The 17,682-nt window shown below is 45.6% G+C and overlaps 1 long non-coding RNA gene across 1 annotated transcript in view; it reads right to left on the reverse strand.

Moving 5' to 3' along the window:
* Nucleotides 1-6: 6 nt before the first annotated feature.
* LOC108447831 overlaps nucleotides 7-17,682 on the reverse strand; it is a 33,562-nt gene continuing 15,886 nt past the window's right edge. The window contains exons 2-5 of the long non-coding RNA XR_001863527.1: nucleotides 11,452-11,571; nucleotides 6,541-6,768; nucleotides 6,127-6,292; nucleotides 7-771 (exon numbers count right to left, since the gene is read on the reverse strand). This is a non-coding gene — a long non-coding RNA (uncharacterized LOC108447831). The remainder of the gene's footprint in view (nucleotides 772-6,126; nucleotides 6,293-6,540; nucleotides 6,769-11,451; nucleotides 11,572-17,682) is intronic.

Consider the following 17,682-nt stretch of genomic DNA (forward strand, 5'->3'; position numbering starts at 1 on the left):
CCCTACACAATGGATTCCAATTGCTTCTATCAAGAAATATTACATAATTATTATAACTTAGGGCTGTGATTATATATTTGCTCAAAGGAGAATCACACATAATAGCAAGCAGTGGGACTTATGGCTCTTTGCCTATTGTGTCAACTCATACATTTAAATTACTTGATTAGAAAACTAAATAAAGACCTTGAGTCCTAAACACTTTCTCATCAGTTGTCAGGATTGAAGGAAGTGATAAGTGATGGGACATGCATATTTGTGTAGGAAAATTGGAGAAGCAGGAGAAGAGAGGAGAAGTTGTGTTTCTGCATGGGTCCTTACATCCATCCATCTCCATCCTTCTATCCATCAGAGTCTTGGGCATCCTCTCTGTGCACACCTCACAAGGAATTTGCAAGGAGCTGATAAGGAAGATCATCTCTCCATAGAGGACAAAGGTCAGCCTGTGGAAAGCATCAAGAAAAATCCACTCCTCCTCCTCATTTTGTTCTTCATGTTCTCGCAGACTCACCCTCTCCCCTCCCTCACACCATCTGGGTTCCTGGCTATTTGTACATTTCCCAGTGGAAGCAGGGTCTGCCCATGCTGGGATGTGGGAGGATGAGGAGGAGGCAAGGCTTCACAGGGGCTTGCCCTTTTTCTCAACAGTTTAGCACGTTGTATTTAAATGGTTCATTTCTGATGCTCGCAACTCACTCCTCAGATAACCCAAGCATCTTGGATGCCACCAGCACTTTGGATGAGTCCTCCAGCTCCGTGTCCTTGGATAATCTGCAAAAGATAAAAGACAGATGGCCATCAAAACCAGGACAAACTATCAGCTAAAGAGGGCAGACACTGAGGATAAGATGCTGCTGTAGAAGACGCCTGAAGGTGACTTCCCCTTGCAGACAATGTCCCTTGGTGCTGAAGTGCAGATCTATCCATGCAGTCACCTGTTGCACTTAAGACAGCAACAGTTTGCATTTTCTGAAAATCAAGAAATAGAATTTTTAAAAAAAATAAAAGGAAGATCCCTTTTGGGCCTGCAAAACACCGTGCTGGTCATAGTAGTATGAGAGAAAGGAGGGCACTGATTCATATTTTGGCATTAAATCCTGTGTCTGTGTTAGCACACAGGGTCCAGCAACACAGCTGCAGATGAGTCTGTGACTTCTCACTGGCACTGAGCCACAGCAGCTTCAAAGAGAAATGCCATAAGAAGCTGATTTTTCATGTGTGTGTGTGTTCTTTTATTAGGAATTTTTGTATTTTTGCCTCGTAATAGCAGAAGGAATATCATGATTTCCCAAGTGTAACAAATTCAATGTGTCATACATGCTGGATGGAAGTAATTTAACACGAGTGCTCTTTAATTTCATCGATCTCTGGCAAATGGGTCCTGGTTAATGATCGGGGGGTTGCTGTTTTGCCTTTTTAAAGTCAAATCTTTTAAAGTCCAGATGGAGAGGGTTTGCTACAGCTGTGCAAGAGCAGTGACACTGATACATGCTGAACTCCGCGGGTGGTATTAAAAAATCTGTCATCTACTTTAAAAGGATTTTTTGAAAGTCATTTTAAAGGGACATCATCAATTCGAGGATCACTCTGGATCTCATAATATTACAAGTAATATTTCAGACTATCACATGAAGCCAGCTGGGGAGAGAAGTCGATGCTATGTGCCAAACAAGGCTCTTCGTATTGTCACGATATTTTACACTGGATTTTAAAAATCTTCCAGGGAGAAGTTGCAACCCTGTGAACTGCTACTGGACGGCCAGGTAAGCCCCAGCATTGGTCACAGGCTGTTACACCAAGCCCAGCACTTCCAGCAGCAAAAAAGGGCTGGGACTGGCCTCATCCTGTGCTGAGGGGGACATTCTTGGCAGCAGCCAGTAAAGAAATGCTGGTGTTGATTTCCAGAAAAGAACATTTGTCTTTTGTAACACTCCTCAGCATTAGGAGAGCATTTGGAGATGCAAGGAAGCCTCCTGGTCCCAGCTGCTTTGGCTCCCACTGTGACCTCCTTTGGTTTTTATTAAATCGTGGTTAGAACTGTTCGTTGTTCAAGGTGAGAGCTCTGATTTACAAGGGGCTGAGGCTGCACTTTACGCACAGAGAGAAAGAATGCTTGAGAAAGGGAAAGCTCTCCCCATCTGGGAAGTTTCTGGAGTGGAAACAATGACCAAATCACTTGGAAAGGTAAATCCCAGGACAGGGAAACACTAGCCAGGTTGTGGTCTAGAAGGGGATTGAGGAAACAAAACACTTTACAGCTGAAAGTGTATTTTAGAGCAGGGAGAGGCAACATGTTTTTGTGCCTTTTCACAACCACCTCTGTTGGACTTCATTTCAAAGCTCATTCAAAGCTCAAAATGAGATGCATCCACCTCATCTCATCTTGCAGAAGAAATGAGGGACATCTGGGCATGGTGGTCTCCATAGGACTGGGACGGTATGGGACAGGGCTGGATCCATCCTCTCTTGGCACCCTCCCTTCCAACCCAAACCCTTCAGTGATTCCATGATCTAATCCAAGAGCTGAGGCCTGGAACTAAAGTTGTGTGTTGGTCTGTGCTTTTCTTCCCCTTCAGAGAGCACCTGGTACCTCCAGAGGTCATGAGGCTAAATTAATTAGGGAAGCCAACAGGTACTACTGGAATTAATATGATGGTAGAAATCCCTATCCATCATTTTCTTCTGTCCTCTGGATTGATACATATTGATCAGCTGGATCCCAGCAGCTGATAACTAGTCCTCAGTATCTGCATTTTCTGTAGAATTGTTGTGTGACATGCATTTTAAAAAATACTCTTCCATTTATTGCAGCCTTTTTGCATAAATTTAAATAACTGGAGTTCATTTATTTAGTTGAAAGCATTCTGCATGACACGTCTTGCTCAGCGTTACAGCTGCAAGTGTTAAAAGCCCCCGTCAAGAACAACTGCTTATGGAAAGCTTCCCCAGCACACCATAAACACGGAGAGGACCACGGGGACTGCTGGTCTGGGCTGTGACAGGGAAAGGGGCCCCTGCCAGGCACCAAAGCCACCCTCCAGCTGTCTCCTGGGGAGCCCCAAAAGTGCCGTGGGGAGGATCTCGTTTGCCTGACTGGAACACTGCGATGCAGAGATCTCTGCTACAGCTACCCAGAGCAGAGGGAGACGAGCTTGGATGCTGATGCACGAGCCGGTACAGAGCAGAGGGAACCGAAGATTTGCCAAGAAATCTGGGAGCAAGCAGAGAGGGCTCCCAGCTGGTGGTGTGGCCAGAGCTCCCTCTCCTGACAGGCCAGCACGGTCCCTTCGGGATGTGACCTCGGCTTTTACCCTCTCTGCAGGGATGGAAGCAAAGCCAGGACTTTTCCTGGTGTCTTTTAGCTCTCTAGGAAGCACCTGACTTTACATCCAAACTCCTCTCTGGTCAAACAGCAAGCAAGAATATAAAGCAAATACATGTATCTTTAATTAAATTCCAGGCAGCACTAGTGCTGCTTAATCTTCAGAAAAGAGCCAACGCTGCTATTTCCCTCATAAGCTGGAGTTTCCTTCCAGCCTGACAAGGTGATACACTGCAGCCCTTTATTTGAGGAATGACACATTTTATTTTTCTTTTCCTTGCCCTGGTGATCCGTGTGTAATTTCATTTAGCAACACCACTGTGCTAGGCTGCCTGGATGGGAAAATCCTCACACCAAAGGACTGACCCAGAGAACCAGTTCCTGAGGAACAGCCAACTGTCTCTTGCAACATCTTGGCATATTGAGACTTTTCTAATTTGGCTTTACATTTCCTAGACATTTTTGAAGAAATGTGTATGTCAGTGAGGTCGCAGACCCAGAGGGAGCACCCAGCTTTTTATTTTAGCCTCTGATCTCATTTGGACTTCAATTAAACTCATCGTGGGGGCAGAGAAACAAACCAAAAAATCCCTGCTAAATAACAAAAGCCATAGATACATTATATAGCCATTTCATTTTGCAATCTAATTACTTTAACATGTAGGGATGGAGGAGGGGGTTATGGCTCATAATACCGGAAAGCTTGCATGGAATAACACAGAATTATTAAACTTTTCAGAAAGAATCCAGTTTGCAGCTCCCACTGCACATTTACCTGGGCGATTTTCCCTTTTCCTGTGGCTGAGAATCACTTTGTATTACACTTTCCTGCCTATAAAAGAAGCCCTTGTTCATAGCTGCCCTGAGGTGCTCATAATGTTATTGGTTCTGCGCTAAGAAGTTGGGGTTGCTGTGAATTCCTGCCTTGTGGCTCTCCAGCTCACAAAAGTAAACACATTTGCTGAGTTAGCTCGGCTTCATGGTGCCCAAAATCCCACAGGGAATGAAATGTCCTATCGAAGGAAGCTTTGAAACCCTAGTTGCTCTACACCACTTTTCTCGGGCAGGAGAGCACACAAAGCATGCTTCTGTGCTGTATTTACTGCTTTTTTTTTGTGGATCCAGTGCATAAGAGCTGCATTGAACCTTGGCAGAGGGGAAAGGGCTCCCCTTGGAAACGTGCAGGATGCAATGGAAAAAAAAAAAAAAATCTGGGCTTTTCAGTCCTTACTGAGTCCCTTGTGCCCAGCACACAGGTGGCTGCCTGGAGATGAAAAAATCACTCACGGGTGAAGGCAGAAGCAGCCAAAACAGTAATTTTTCTGGCTTGGATGCACTTACTAAGAAATAAATAGGTAAAGCCAAGGCCAGTCAGTGCAGGGGATGCCTGGGGCATGTGTGTTGCTGCTGCCACAGCAGCTGAGCGCTGTAGGAACCCCTCTCTGTGATGCTTAGAGAGGGGACACACTGGGGAAGTGTGCCCTGACTCCATTCAATGTACACCCGATAGCCAAAAGAACCTCTGAAAAATGCCTGTTTCAGACACAGCTTCTCAAAATCTTCATTTTCTTCCAGCTCTAATTAGATCCAGGTGGATGCTAGTCTGGGATTTGGGTAGGGAAGTGTGCAGCAGGAGGAACCAGATGAGCACCAGTTAACTTAGCTGAGAGGGTGCTGCCCAATTAAAAATCATGAGCACCAGTATGAGATTTTGTTTTGGAGGGAAGATGTCTTTTGTTGACCCAGATTTTCTCCAGCACAGTTCCTGCAAGAAATGAGAGCACCCGGGAAAAGTTCCCTGGAGAAAGTTCCTCTCTAGAATGACATACCCCTACCCTGGAGCCCTCTCCTTCCATTGAAAACACATGGGACAACCTTGCAGGATGGGGAGAACCAGAGGGGATGCTGACTGCCAGGGACATGGCCCAAGGTGACAGCATCCTAAAGTGCAAGCTGGCACCCCAAAGGATGGACTGTCCTCTCCTTCCTTGCATGGCATCCTGTGGTGTTATCTGTGGCGGGTGGTGTGGACAGCTAGCGTGGGATTATCCTGGGAAGAAGGGCATTGCCAATGATGTGTCCATGCCATCCCTGCTGTGGGGAAGCTGTAACACATCTGACAGCTCACCCTCACCCCAGGAATGGTGCGTGTGCTCAGGACATGTCCCAGCTGCTCATCCTTTCGGATTGCGGTGGATCGCTGGTGACGCCCGTGTGCTCACACCCCCAAAGCGCACACACACGGGCAGCATAAACTGGCACTCTATTCCCTCTCTTATGATGAAATACCCTTTCTGCCTTAGGCTCCTTAATCTGAAATTAAATTCCAGCTGAGCTGCAGCTCACTGGCGAGCAGGGCGTGGGGTGGCTGCGGAGCAAATCGCAGCTCAGCACTCCAGACGCTCGCGCTCACTCGCGACGCCCATGTCGTGTTGCCATCAGACACATTCCAGAAGTCTTCATTTTCTAGGCATGAAAACATTTTAACAATAAACAGAAATTCTTCTGATTACATGGTTATATTCGGCTGCTGAAAGCAGACTCTTATTAAGCGAGGCAGAGAGCAATTAATGTCATGTAGAGAGCAGTCTTCCACATGGCAAAAAGAGGGACTAATATATCTTTCCCACATCCAGCAGCTGGGACCATGAGTTAAGGCTTCAAGTTTGCAAAAGCTTATTAAGATTCTTGTTGTAAGGATGTGAGCAGCTCCACTTAAATTGGAGCCTGGTGAAAATCTGTCTGTAATGAGATCTGTGGATGTTTTAACATTGAATTTAGTGGGAACAGTGTTTTATACATACTCTTCAAAGGGGTTTTTAACTCAGTTTCACTCTTTCGCACCACCAGCAACCTGGGTGCATTGTTCTTCATTTACATGCTGGACATTGAAATGATGCAGAAAACATAATTGAGCTGGAAGATCTTCACCAAAGGAGTCTTGAGGCTATTCCTATGTGTCTGCAGCTCCTAAAGGAAAGGAAAAAACAACATAATGAAACTGAGCCGCAAATTGCTTCACAATTATTTTTACCACCTAATTTGGTGCACAAGGCTGGAGGCTTGCTCTTTGCATACCACACTCCTGCTGCAAACTCAGGAAGAGCCCGAAAGGCCACGGAACAGACGAGATATTCATTATCATCTCTTTCATGTTGCAGCTGCGACAGAGGCCCTGGAGAATTTGCCCAGCATGATATTTGCAAATGCCTGCTTACCTCTTTATTAGCTCAGCTTGAGAACGGCTGCTGAGATGACGTTCCTCCTCCTGCCCTATTCCCATCCAGCCAGCACAGCCCTACCACCTGGGAAGGGCAATCTGGACCAACTTCCATGGGTGTGTCTGCTCAACCTCTCTCCTGATGGCACACTTGGACAGGGAGCAATGATCCCACCGCAGATCAGGCTGGGGTCACTCACGCTCAGCAAGCCAGAGGCTCTGGATGCTGCAGGAGTTACAGATTTTTGCAGTGAATTATGGCACTCCTTGATAAGACAGGGAAGTTACAGTAAAAGCACCAACTCCACAATGAAAAGGCTTTTATACATTCTGCTGCAGTGCTGGTTATGGCTGCCAACTTCGCACAATTCACTTTCAAGCACAAGAACAGCACAAACTGGTTTAAGACGACTTCTGAATGATGAATACTGACTTGAAAGGTTTCCAGCACGACATAATTACTCTGCATTAATGTGCAATACACAATGGTCTATATGTATCTCAATGGGAATCTCAGCGGGACTTCGTGGGCTCCGTTCCAAGTAACCTCTGCCGGGAGTCACGCTCAGAGTTCGACAGGCTGACGTACAAATAGATCCCATATTCATTCCTGAATTATTCCTGTGCAGAATCAGACTTGAGAGATCCAGGGCTGTGTGTGCTGGTGTGTGGCTGCACACAACTGTAGTGCATAGAGCCCAGGTTATTTTCTCTCCTTGGCCTGATGTGTTTTCCTTGGGATAATGTGTGCACACCTTAATCTTTAGTTGCTCAGAGACAGAGAGCTCTAATGAACTCCCTGCACCTTCAAAGATAAGTGAGATCAGGGGGAGGAGACTCAACCACTTGTCCTGAGCAAAGGTAAAATTGAATGAAGAATTCATTTATTTATTCCCAGTTAACCAACACACACTTTGAGATTTCACCTAACCCTCAAAATGAACTGTAATCCTCTATAATGATTGTCCTTCTACTGAAAGAGTAGATTTAGATTGGATATTAGGAATAAATTCTTGACCATGAGGGTGGCAAGGCACTGGCACAGGTTTTCCAGAGAAGCTATGATGTCCCATCTCTGGAGGGGTTCAAGGGCAGACTGGACGGAGCAAAAGCTGATCAGGATGGGATCCTGACTAGATTCTGAATATCTCAACATCTGGCTTGTTTTACCACTGCCAGAGGCCCAGGGATTTTGGCGATGAGCAGAGGATAAATGCATTCAGGAAAAAACCCCACTTACTAATCAGTTCTTGGTCCTGGGCTAAAACTTCTTTGCAAAGCTCAGAGCTGTTTGAAGCAGGGATTTTCCCCTGGGCTCATTTCCAATCAGCATGACAGCTGTACTGGTTTTGTCCCACTGTGCTGCTCTTAGCCCTGGAGCCATGGCAGACTCCTGCAGTTCTCCTCGTGGGAAAGAACCAGTGGGACACTGGGCAAAGGAAAGCATCCCTCACCACAGCCAGCAAGTCCTCTTCCCAGAGCCAGGGTCTCCAGCCCATGGGATGGAGGGGGAATATTTAATTAACAGTATGGTGATTCCACTTCCCTGTTTGGTTTTGCACTGCCAAATGCCTGCGGTGGAGGCAAGGGCAGCTGTGAAGGGGCTGTTAAAAGGACTCGGAGAAGTAAAAACAGCGGTGCAGGGAAGTGCACTGCAGATAGGCAGCTTCAAAGGCCCAGAGATAACAATGGCTGGACACGTCCCAGGTGGAGAGAGTTACTCTTCACAGAGCTGAGCTTGGGATCAAAGTAGATCTCAAACCTCCAAGACCCTGGAAGGCAGAGCAGGTTTGGGTGGTGGCAAGAAGAGCTGGAGAATGAAGGAGGGAGGATTCCCTTTGACATAGTCAGGGCAAGCTGTGAACAGATGAGTTCGTTATTAACCGCAAGCAATTAGCTGCCTGATACACAGCAAGAGAAGGTGAAGTTTGTGCAGAAGGAGTAGGAGCCATTTTTACCTCAGGAAACAAGGTTTATATGAGGATACAGCCTGCTGGTTCCTCTCCACCCTCGAACTTTTGAACCAGCTTGCCAATTTTAACCACATTTGAAAGACGGGTAGATGCCTCCCAGATAATGCTCCCACTGATTTGTTTCTCCGTTAACAGACAAAGAGAAACTCATCACCTGCACAAAAAGGAGGGAAACCCAACCGAGCACCCCTGAAAGAGGAGGAATGTCTATCTGTTCCCATTAGCACCTGGATGGCTGGCAGATCACCTCGCCCGTAATCTCCCACCCAGCCAGGACACAGAGAGGAAAAGAATTACGACCTAAAGTGGTTTCTGAGTCATTTTTCATCAGTTGATGCCCTAGGCTTTAATGCAAAATCTTTTCACAGGCTCAAAACATACTAAATTCACAGGAGGGCTAGGGCTAAGGGGGGGTTAATACCCTAAGCTTGTGACTGGGTGAGGAATGGTGCCTGGGAGGGGAAAGTTCTGAGTCAAGCACTTAGATCTCTAGGATGATTCACCCCATACTGAAATAGCAAACCATGTGAAACAAATAAATAAAATGGAATAAGGAACGGATGAAGCTGAACTATTTGGCTCCTGCAGCAGCCCTAGTACACAAGGAACGGGGACTTGAGACCTCTTGCAGAGCAAAAGGATGTTCTGGTGATTAGGATGTTCGTTTGGAGTTTAAGACATCCAAGAGCAGTCTCTCTGACATGGATTTCCTAAGTGGCCTTATGCATGTTGCCTGCCCTCTGCCAGCTTCCCACCTGTTGAGCCTCCCCACGCCAAAATCATGAATAAATCGCTGCAACCCTTTCTGATCTCATCATATTTGAGGTCTTTTGGTTTGTTTCTGTTAAGACAGCAACCCTGTCAGTGCAGGTACGTACATTGATACAGTTGTACTTTTATTGAAAACATGCATTTGTAACCCCAAGACTAACTCATAATCTCTTTGTCCAGAAATATTATCCTCTTCCAGCCATCCTAAAACCCACAGGACTCTTCCCTGTTTTTTTTTTTTTTCCAGAGCTGTGGGGCCAATGTACTTTCATCTGCATCCCTGGCTTCCTTTCTCTATATCTGCTTTCAGGGGTTTGTTTTAATTACTCCATCCTTATCAACCTGGTCCCTAAAGGTCATATGTAGCCAGGCTGTCACCAGAAATCTGTTTAAACAAACAACACCTGGTGAAAGCCCTTCTGACAACACACATTACACATGGAGAGAGGTCAGGACCATCTCAAATACTCTGCTCCCTTGGGAAACACTTAATCTTTCCAGGCCAGGTTTATAGGAAGCAAACGATATAATTTGAAAAAGCTCATTATTTCAAAAGTACATTTCTGAAAATGTTGTTTTGGTTTTTTTAGGAACAAGCACTTCCTCAGGCTTGAAATATTATCCTTCCAAACCACAACAGCTAAGCAGTTCTTGATTTTTATACTGGCAGGGTGATGAGCCAGGAAGGAGAGAGGCTAAGAGCTTGTCTCCCTTTTCTCAGAGACAGTTTTCTTGGGGTTCAGCCCAGTTTCTAATTCCTGGGTGGTGCCGAGGCTGCAGCCCCACTGGGGATATGTGAAAATGCAGTTGGGGCTTGTTTAACCCCATTTGCAGAGGACAGGTCTCCTTTCTAGACCCCATCTGTCCCCAGATGCCTGAGGACCCCATTAATGCAGTGGGGTTGTTTGCACAGACCAGCAGGAAGCCCTCTTTGGCCAGTGAGAGGAAATATTACCAGTCTCTAAGGACCTTTGCCGTGTGGTTTCTGGCCTGCCTCTGCTCTGCTTTTTAGTTTAAAGTGCTGTCCTTTGGCACTTGCTTTCCATCCTCTCTCCAAGCACCACATCCAGCACTTGCAGATGTGCCAACAGCCCCCTCAGCATCTCAGCGATGGTCCCCCAACCCAGTCCAATCCCACGGGATTCAAAGGACAGCAGTGGGGCGGCGTGCACATGTGATTTAAAATGACACCGCTTAGAATAATGCTAACTACTGGCAGTGCCACTTTATCAACTCCAAGGCCAGGAGAAAGAATGAATGTGTCTGTTCTCCACTTTGTTTGTGGAGATGGCTGTGTAAGTTTGAAGGTGAAGCCTGGCCAAGTCTCACAGCTCTTTCCAAAGCTCAAAGGACCATCACCTTTGGGTCTCCAAATGTCTTATCCTAGCTCCTCTATAACCTTCACCCTGCTACCAAAACTGCACCCTCCAGACTGACTCATTTTGATAGGATTATCCCTGGAAGTGTTTCAGGCCTCACTGGATGGGGCCCTGAGCAAGCTGGTCTAGTGGAAAGTGTCCCTGCCCGTGTCTGGGGACTGGAATTGGATGGGCTTTAAGGCACCTTCAACCTAAATCATTCTGTGATTCTGTGATTATCAGATAAATGTTTCTGGATGCAGGAAAATTCAAAAGCAGGACAGTGGACTTAAAGTCCTTGAGCTTGAGTGGTCACAGCCTCTTGAACTGCCTGAGTTCAAGAAGAATTTGGACAACACTCTCAGGTACATGGTGTGATTCTTGGAGCTGTCAGGTGCACATCCAGGAGTTGGACTCAGTGATCTTTGTGGGTCCCTTTCAACTCAGGATGTTCTGTTATTCTGTGAGATCCAGGTCCAGGTCCACCTGAGAAATTTGCATGAGGCAGTGTGGTGAAGGTGAGCAGGAAAACAGCAAATTTGGCCAGGGAGGGCTTGCTCAGCCAGCATGTCCCAGGTGCCTTCCTGCTGGAGCTGCTCTCAGGAGTTAAAGGCAGCAGGATCTCCACTTTGTTTTAAATTCTGACAATACAACCAAACTTTCTGTCAGCTCTCCAAAGACTTGTCTTCACTAGTGAAAAAGAGTTCTATTTCTTTTTACTGGAAGATAACTAATGGCCAGCAGCTCTCTTGAGGTAAACAACACAGCCAAGACAGAGGGCTTGGGTTTTACTGTGGGTAAACTCACCAAGGTCAATGCTGTGATCTCACTTGAAGTTGACCCCTGCAAATTTATCTCACAGGGTGCTTCAGTTTTACTGCCTTGTTTGTGCTTCTACCTGGGGATATTGGATGAGCACTTGTTCCCCTGGGGTTGGGAAAGAAAAAAAAAAAGATTAAAAAAATTTAGCAGTAAAGACAAGACCAAACAATCCTCTTCAAGGGGAAAATACCTCTACAGGGGCTAAAACAGCTGTTCTTTGTATAAGTGGACTGACACAGATGTATATGCTTTCCCCACTGGCAGAAAACAGTGTAAACCAAAGAGACAAGCCTGCACCCTCTAGGAAACATGATCACCAGAAAAAAATGTCACTAGGAAAGTGTGTTCAGCTTATATAAATCTACCAGCTCCTTCACTGCAAAACTATGGAGGAGGAAACACAGTGCCAGCAAGTTAACAGCACTTTGACAGGAAATACTCTACTCCTGGTAAAAGCCCAAATACAAAAACACAGCCCTGGATTTGGGGCCAATAAAATTAATGTGAAATTGGAAAAAAACAAAGCCCTTGCTGTTTGTAAAATTACATTATGCTTTGTTATGAGTAATTACACAATAAGAGTTGGGAGTTTTTTTATAAGAAGCCTGTATCCAACACAAGACTGCCTAAAATCATTTAAACATTGTGTCTTAAAAGCACACACAGGGTTGAAAAGTGAATTAAATCACATTTTGCCCTCTGCCATGCACATGGAAACACCAAATGACACAGCTGAAACCAGGAAGCTGCTGGTTGCTTTCCAAAGCAGTTGGGGAGACTTTGGCCCACCAATATTTTAAGATTGAATCGGAAAGGGAATGTGGATGTCTTGTCTGTGCCCTGGGTTTTTGAAACTCAGGTGGAGAGTTCTGGAAGAGGTTGTAGGGATTTTCTCGACCATCATCAATTATATTGCTCCTTCCAAAAAAAGATTAAACAAACAAAAAGTTTAGATAATAGTGTCTTTAACCTAATGACTTTTGAATTTTCATCGAGAGATTTCCAAGTTTAAATAATGCATTCGTTTGACCCAAGCAAAAAAAAAGTAAAAGTTAAGGAGAGTGCAGAACTCTCAGCATAGTTTTCCCTTTCTTTGCCCTTTCTTGTATAATAAACCACTCTTAATCACAGACATTTTCAAGTAACAGAGCAGTACAAACACAGCCTGTATCTCTGATGTAGGTGGGGCGGAAGTTATATTATCTTCAGCTAATATAAATGAGCATAAAATATAAAAGAGCATAAAATAACAGCAATCTTTGTGTATTTACATAGCTGCATATCTACCCTCTCACCATCCATGCCCTTGTCCTTCTGGAAAATCCCCTTGGGCTCAGAATGTTCATCATCAAGACACAGGGACGGCACAAGCCCATTATTTAGGTTGTGTGTCATGTGAGGAATGAGGATACTTTCTTTAATAGGGTGTTTGCTGGCTGTTTGCTGAAGGAATTGTCTCTTGCTGGAGGTCATTTTCAGCTGAGCTGTGAGAATGGCTTTAAGGAGACTCTTTAGTGCAACCAGAGTAATGTCAGGAAGGTCTGAAAAAATAGTTTTCCAAAGGTTTTTTTGCTTTTTTTTTTTTTTTTTCAGAGGAAGTTTCTTTAACCTATATATCTGCTCAGAAAATATATTTTCTGTTCCTAGGTTATTTGACTTTAGGAGAACAATAAATTCACAAGAGTTCTTAAAAAGATCAGCCATGCCTCTTTGTTTTAATGGCATATTTTGAAGTTTTGCCTCCAGAATATTGATAAGAATCAAAGTAACTTTTGATATATGGCGTTAGATATGCTCCAGGAATAAGATCCCTCTCAAGTTAGACTGTCTGCAGACAACTCAGACCACCCACTTTCAGCTTAAACACAGCCTGTTCAAAGTCTGCAGTGATTCAGATCAGAGCAGTAGCTGTCTGCTCAAACTGTGAGATCTTGGCATTCATCAGACATGTCCAGCACACATCTGATAACACAGCTTAAACTGCCCAGGGCCATTGGAAGGCAGGTGAGGCAAAGCTAGGAAATATCAAAGTTGGAAACAGCCTAATCTTCAACTCAGCACAGTACACATTTTGAATTTCACACGCATTCCACAAAATTCCCCAAGTCCCAGAAGCTTTAATCCAGTCACTTTGCAACATATGTGTGTTTTATTTAAAAATAAATTATTCAGTATTACTTTTCCTTTCTTGTATCCAGCTGGCAGCATTTTCAGTTAGTTCTACAGGAGCCAACATAACCTCCTATTAGCTACAATATTGTCCATTTGTCTACATCTTCAACCAATTTTCTGCAAGGCCTTTGGACAACGCACTCGGTCGACTTTCCAGACAGTTAACCCAGTGCTCCAGGGACTTCACAGTGACACTTTTCCCACAGAAACTGTGGCTGCCCCATGCCTGGAAGTGTCCAAGGACAGGTTGGATGGGGCTTGGAGCAACCTGGTCTAGTGAAAGGTGTCCCTGCCCGTGGCAGGGGCTGGAATGAGATGGTCTTAAAGGTCCCTTGCAACCCAAACCTTTCTCTGATTCTATGGTTCTGTGACACATCAGCATTGAGGTTGGTAACCCTTGACAAGAACTGTGAAATATTTGATCAGGAATAGAGAATTAGCCAGAAATCCTTGCTGAACAGATGTATAAGACTATGATTGGCCTCCACCTTGAATACTGTGTTTCTTTGCCTTTCACCCTCTCAGCAAGATGAACCAGATATGGCACAGAAGAGGGCGACCCATTTGCAGGGGTACAGAGCTGCTCAGCACCAGGAGACTGAGACACCCCAGAAAAGGAGAAAAGGGAGAAACCGAAGATGACAAATGACCCAAAAGAGGTGAATGAGGAGATTTTACTCAGTACCCCACATATTGCAAAAACTGAGGGTCAGCCTGTGAAATTATCAGTGGCAGATAAAAGCAGCAGCAACAAATGGCCACCAATTTAAAAAAAGAATAGTTGCTCCATCACACTTTGTGGGTTTAAGTGTGGTGCTCCTGACCCTGGGGCACAGCGATGGCTGGAAGTTTCCTTTGCTTAAGCAATTTTAAGCCATATTTATAAGGAAAAAACCTTCAGGGTCATTTACAAAGATACCAACTTTGACCTGTGAACTCTCTGCACTGCAGCACAGCGGAGGAGTCTATCAAAGAATTATCACTTTAGGCAAGTTTTGTCCTGCTGCTTTTCCCCAGGCATCTGCTGCTGGCTATGGTTGAAGGTAAATCAAAGTGTATTTTTTTACAGCTCTGTGTGCTTTTCAGACAGCACAGTACAGCTGCTACACCTGCAGCTGGAACCTGCACCTCCCCAGGTAAGAGATCCTTTCTGCACCCAATGTGATCCATAACTTTTATTTTTTCGGCTGATGAAGGAGTTTTTCCTGTCCTGCAGAAGATCACCATTGAGCTGGAAAGACTTTTGCCACAGAGGTTTGCCTTGTTGCCTGTGCAGGGATTTTCTGCAAGGAAGCAGCACGGGAAACTGGAGGTGGTTTTACCACTGGCACGTTTGTGATGTTTGAGAAAGTCAGGGAGAGATCTCAGATGATTTAGGCATGACTGACAGGATGTGAGTGTTTGAATTGATGCAGATGTGTGCAGGCAAGGCTGGTGGTGTGTCACTGGGAGGAGAGGGTGTGCTGGGGGACTGAACAGAGACTGTGATGTACATGACAGCACAGCAGCGGGGACAGGTGATGGGCTTTGTATTGCCACTTCAGGAGATGCCAGACATCCTTCTGAAGTCATGAGCAGCTATGTGTGGCCTTGGGTAAGAGCGTTCCTCCTCCAGGGAAAGGCCACTGAGGTGTCCAGAGCTGGACCTTTTGTCCTAAGCCAGACAGAGCCAGCAAGGCAAATCTTCCCACCTCATACTACTGTCTCTACACATCCTCCAGGAGTTTAGGACATCGCTAGAGTGTCTGTGGAAGAGTGGAGACAAATGGCTATTCCACAGTTCCCCACTCAGGTCCTGCCATGTGGGCTTCTCTGGTTTTCCAGGCAATGTCTCTTCTGCTCTGCAGCCTGCCAGCACTTCCCTTGCTCAGTAGGAACAATAACCACCATGGGCCACAATGGGGTGGACCTGGATGACATGTTCTGTCAGACAAGATTATTTTCCACTATCTAGCAGGGGACAGCATTATTCTGCAAAAACTGGTGCCTTCCCACAGCCAGAATCACGATCTATCATGACGTTTGCCTTGCAATGCTTGACACGGTCAAGTGCAGGCTGGCCAGAAGCCTGGTGCCTGTTCAGCCTCTGCTCCTTCCAGAGCCCCCTGAGCAGGGAGGACGGAGGCTGGAGGATTGTTTCCTCCAAACATCATTGTTTGAGAGTCACCATGCATGTCTGCAGCTCGCATGATGGGAAATTCTTGTGCCTGTGGGCCAAGCTGAGCTGAGATCATGGAGATGAATGTATGGAAATGCTGCAGAGTGCCAAAGGGAGGGGAGGAGGAAAGCAGGAAGGAAAAATCTGAACTTCCTAACTCCTAGTGGGGAAAGCAAGAGGTTTAAGAAGGTGGTATTGTGAAGCCAGGTAGAGAAAATCACCAGGACCAAAAGAATCCCTACGTAGGATGGGACAGAGCTGCAGTGGGCATGGGACCATCTCTCCCTGCGGCCATAACTTGCTTGAACACCCTGCCCATGCCTGTAAGGCAAAGTTTGTTTGAGAAACAATTTTTCCTCCCATTTCACGCCTTTGACTTTCACCCCAGGCCGTCTGCATCTCGCATCCTGCCTGCCCAGGGCTCCCTTTTCACCCCAGCCTCTCCCCGCGTGCCACGAGGAGCCGCGCTCTGTCTGTAAATGTGAGGAGACACACGGCAGCGGGCGGTGATGAAATGGCTGTTTCAAGAGGCCACAGGCAGCACTGAGAGTTATTGCAGGTCCAGCCCATCTATTTTCTGCAGCTTTACATATTTTCAATAGCTGCTCAGCCACATCCTTACCTATGTAACACAGGGCTGCTTTGAGCAGGCTCACAGGAGGGAGGGGTTGCAAATCAAATGTTGCTTCTGAGGGAGCTCTCTTTGCTCCGGGGTAGCCTGGCTTTCACTTAATTTAACAAGTTTTCTAAGAGGGTTTCCATCTGTGCATGGAAGGAGCTGCAGGGCTGATCAGAGCTGGAGGGCTCCAGGCTGCCACCAGTAGCTGAGGACATCACCAGGAAAAGTAGGGACTGTGGAACTATGAGTGCTCCTGGAGAAGAAAGGCCTCCACAATATCCTGCCCCAAAATTTCCTTTGTCTGACTCGTAAGACCATCCAGGATGCTCCATACCTGTTTCATGTCAGTTCTTACAGTTGTTCATGAGCATGAACAGGAGTCTCAGCCACTTGAATCATAGTGAATGTCTCCTTTTTCCAGGGGAGAAATCTTTCTGGCCCTCTACCCTCTGGAGGAAAGAACCACAAAACTACAAACTCACTACAATAGAAACAGGATTCAGCTGCACTCAAGAGTGTAGAGAAGGTGGCCAGAAATAAAAAAAAAATAAATAAATAAAAAAAAATTATAATATATTACACTAAGCATTTGATCTTTTGGCCCCAGCAAATCAGGTTTTGGGAGTTATTCTATATATGCACCAATATTCCTAGCCTGAATATTGGCTAGAATTAAAAAGTGACCAGCAACAATGCAGGGGGACCTCAGGGTACGAGCAGGAGTCCCTCAAGCTGTGTCAGCTCCAGTGGTGACTCCTGGGCTGCGGAGGTTGCACAGAGGGATCTGCTGATGGCACATGGGGGGGAATCCCCTCCCTGGACCAGTCATTTTGCAGAAGCTCAAAGTCCACATAAGACTCAGAGCCCACTCAGACCCCACCTCCATCACGCCAACATCTCCTCTGCTCTTCAACTTTTTGTTCTCCCCAGTACAGAGCAAGAGTGATCGTTGCAGGAAGACATAAGAGCTGGTTTTACAGAGAAAGCCACTGAAGAAAACACCCCTGCAGTGGATTTTGAGGTCAGTGCTGGAATGGCAGAAAGATCCAGCATCAAGCTGAAGCAAAGGATTAAATATGAAAATGGGATTTTAAAATGGTATTATTGATTTTACATTATGGAAAGCAGTTTCCATGTTCTGGTTAGAAAGAAAGAAATCCAAATTAGACAGCCCCTTATTAAAATCCTTCCACTCTATTTCTTGGTCTAGTGAAAATCCCAAGTGTGATTTTTTATTCTGCTGTCTTAAATGATTGTCTCCTTTTCA

Source organism: Corvus brachyrhynchos, unplaced genomic scaffold (genome assembly GCF_000691975.1).
Source record: "Corvus brachyrhynchos isolate BGI_N302 unplaced genomic scaffold, ASM69197v1 scaffold245, whole genome shotgun sequence".
Taxonomy (NCBI): domain Eukaryota; kingdom Metazoa; phylum Chordata; class Aves; order Passeriformes; family Corvidae; genus Corvus; species Corvus brachyrhynchos.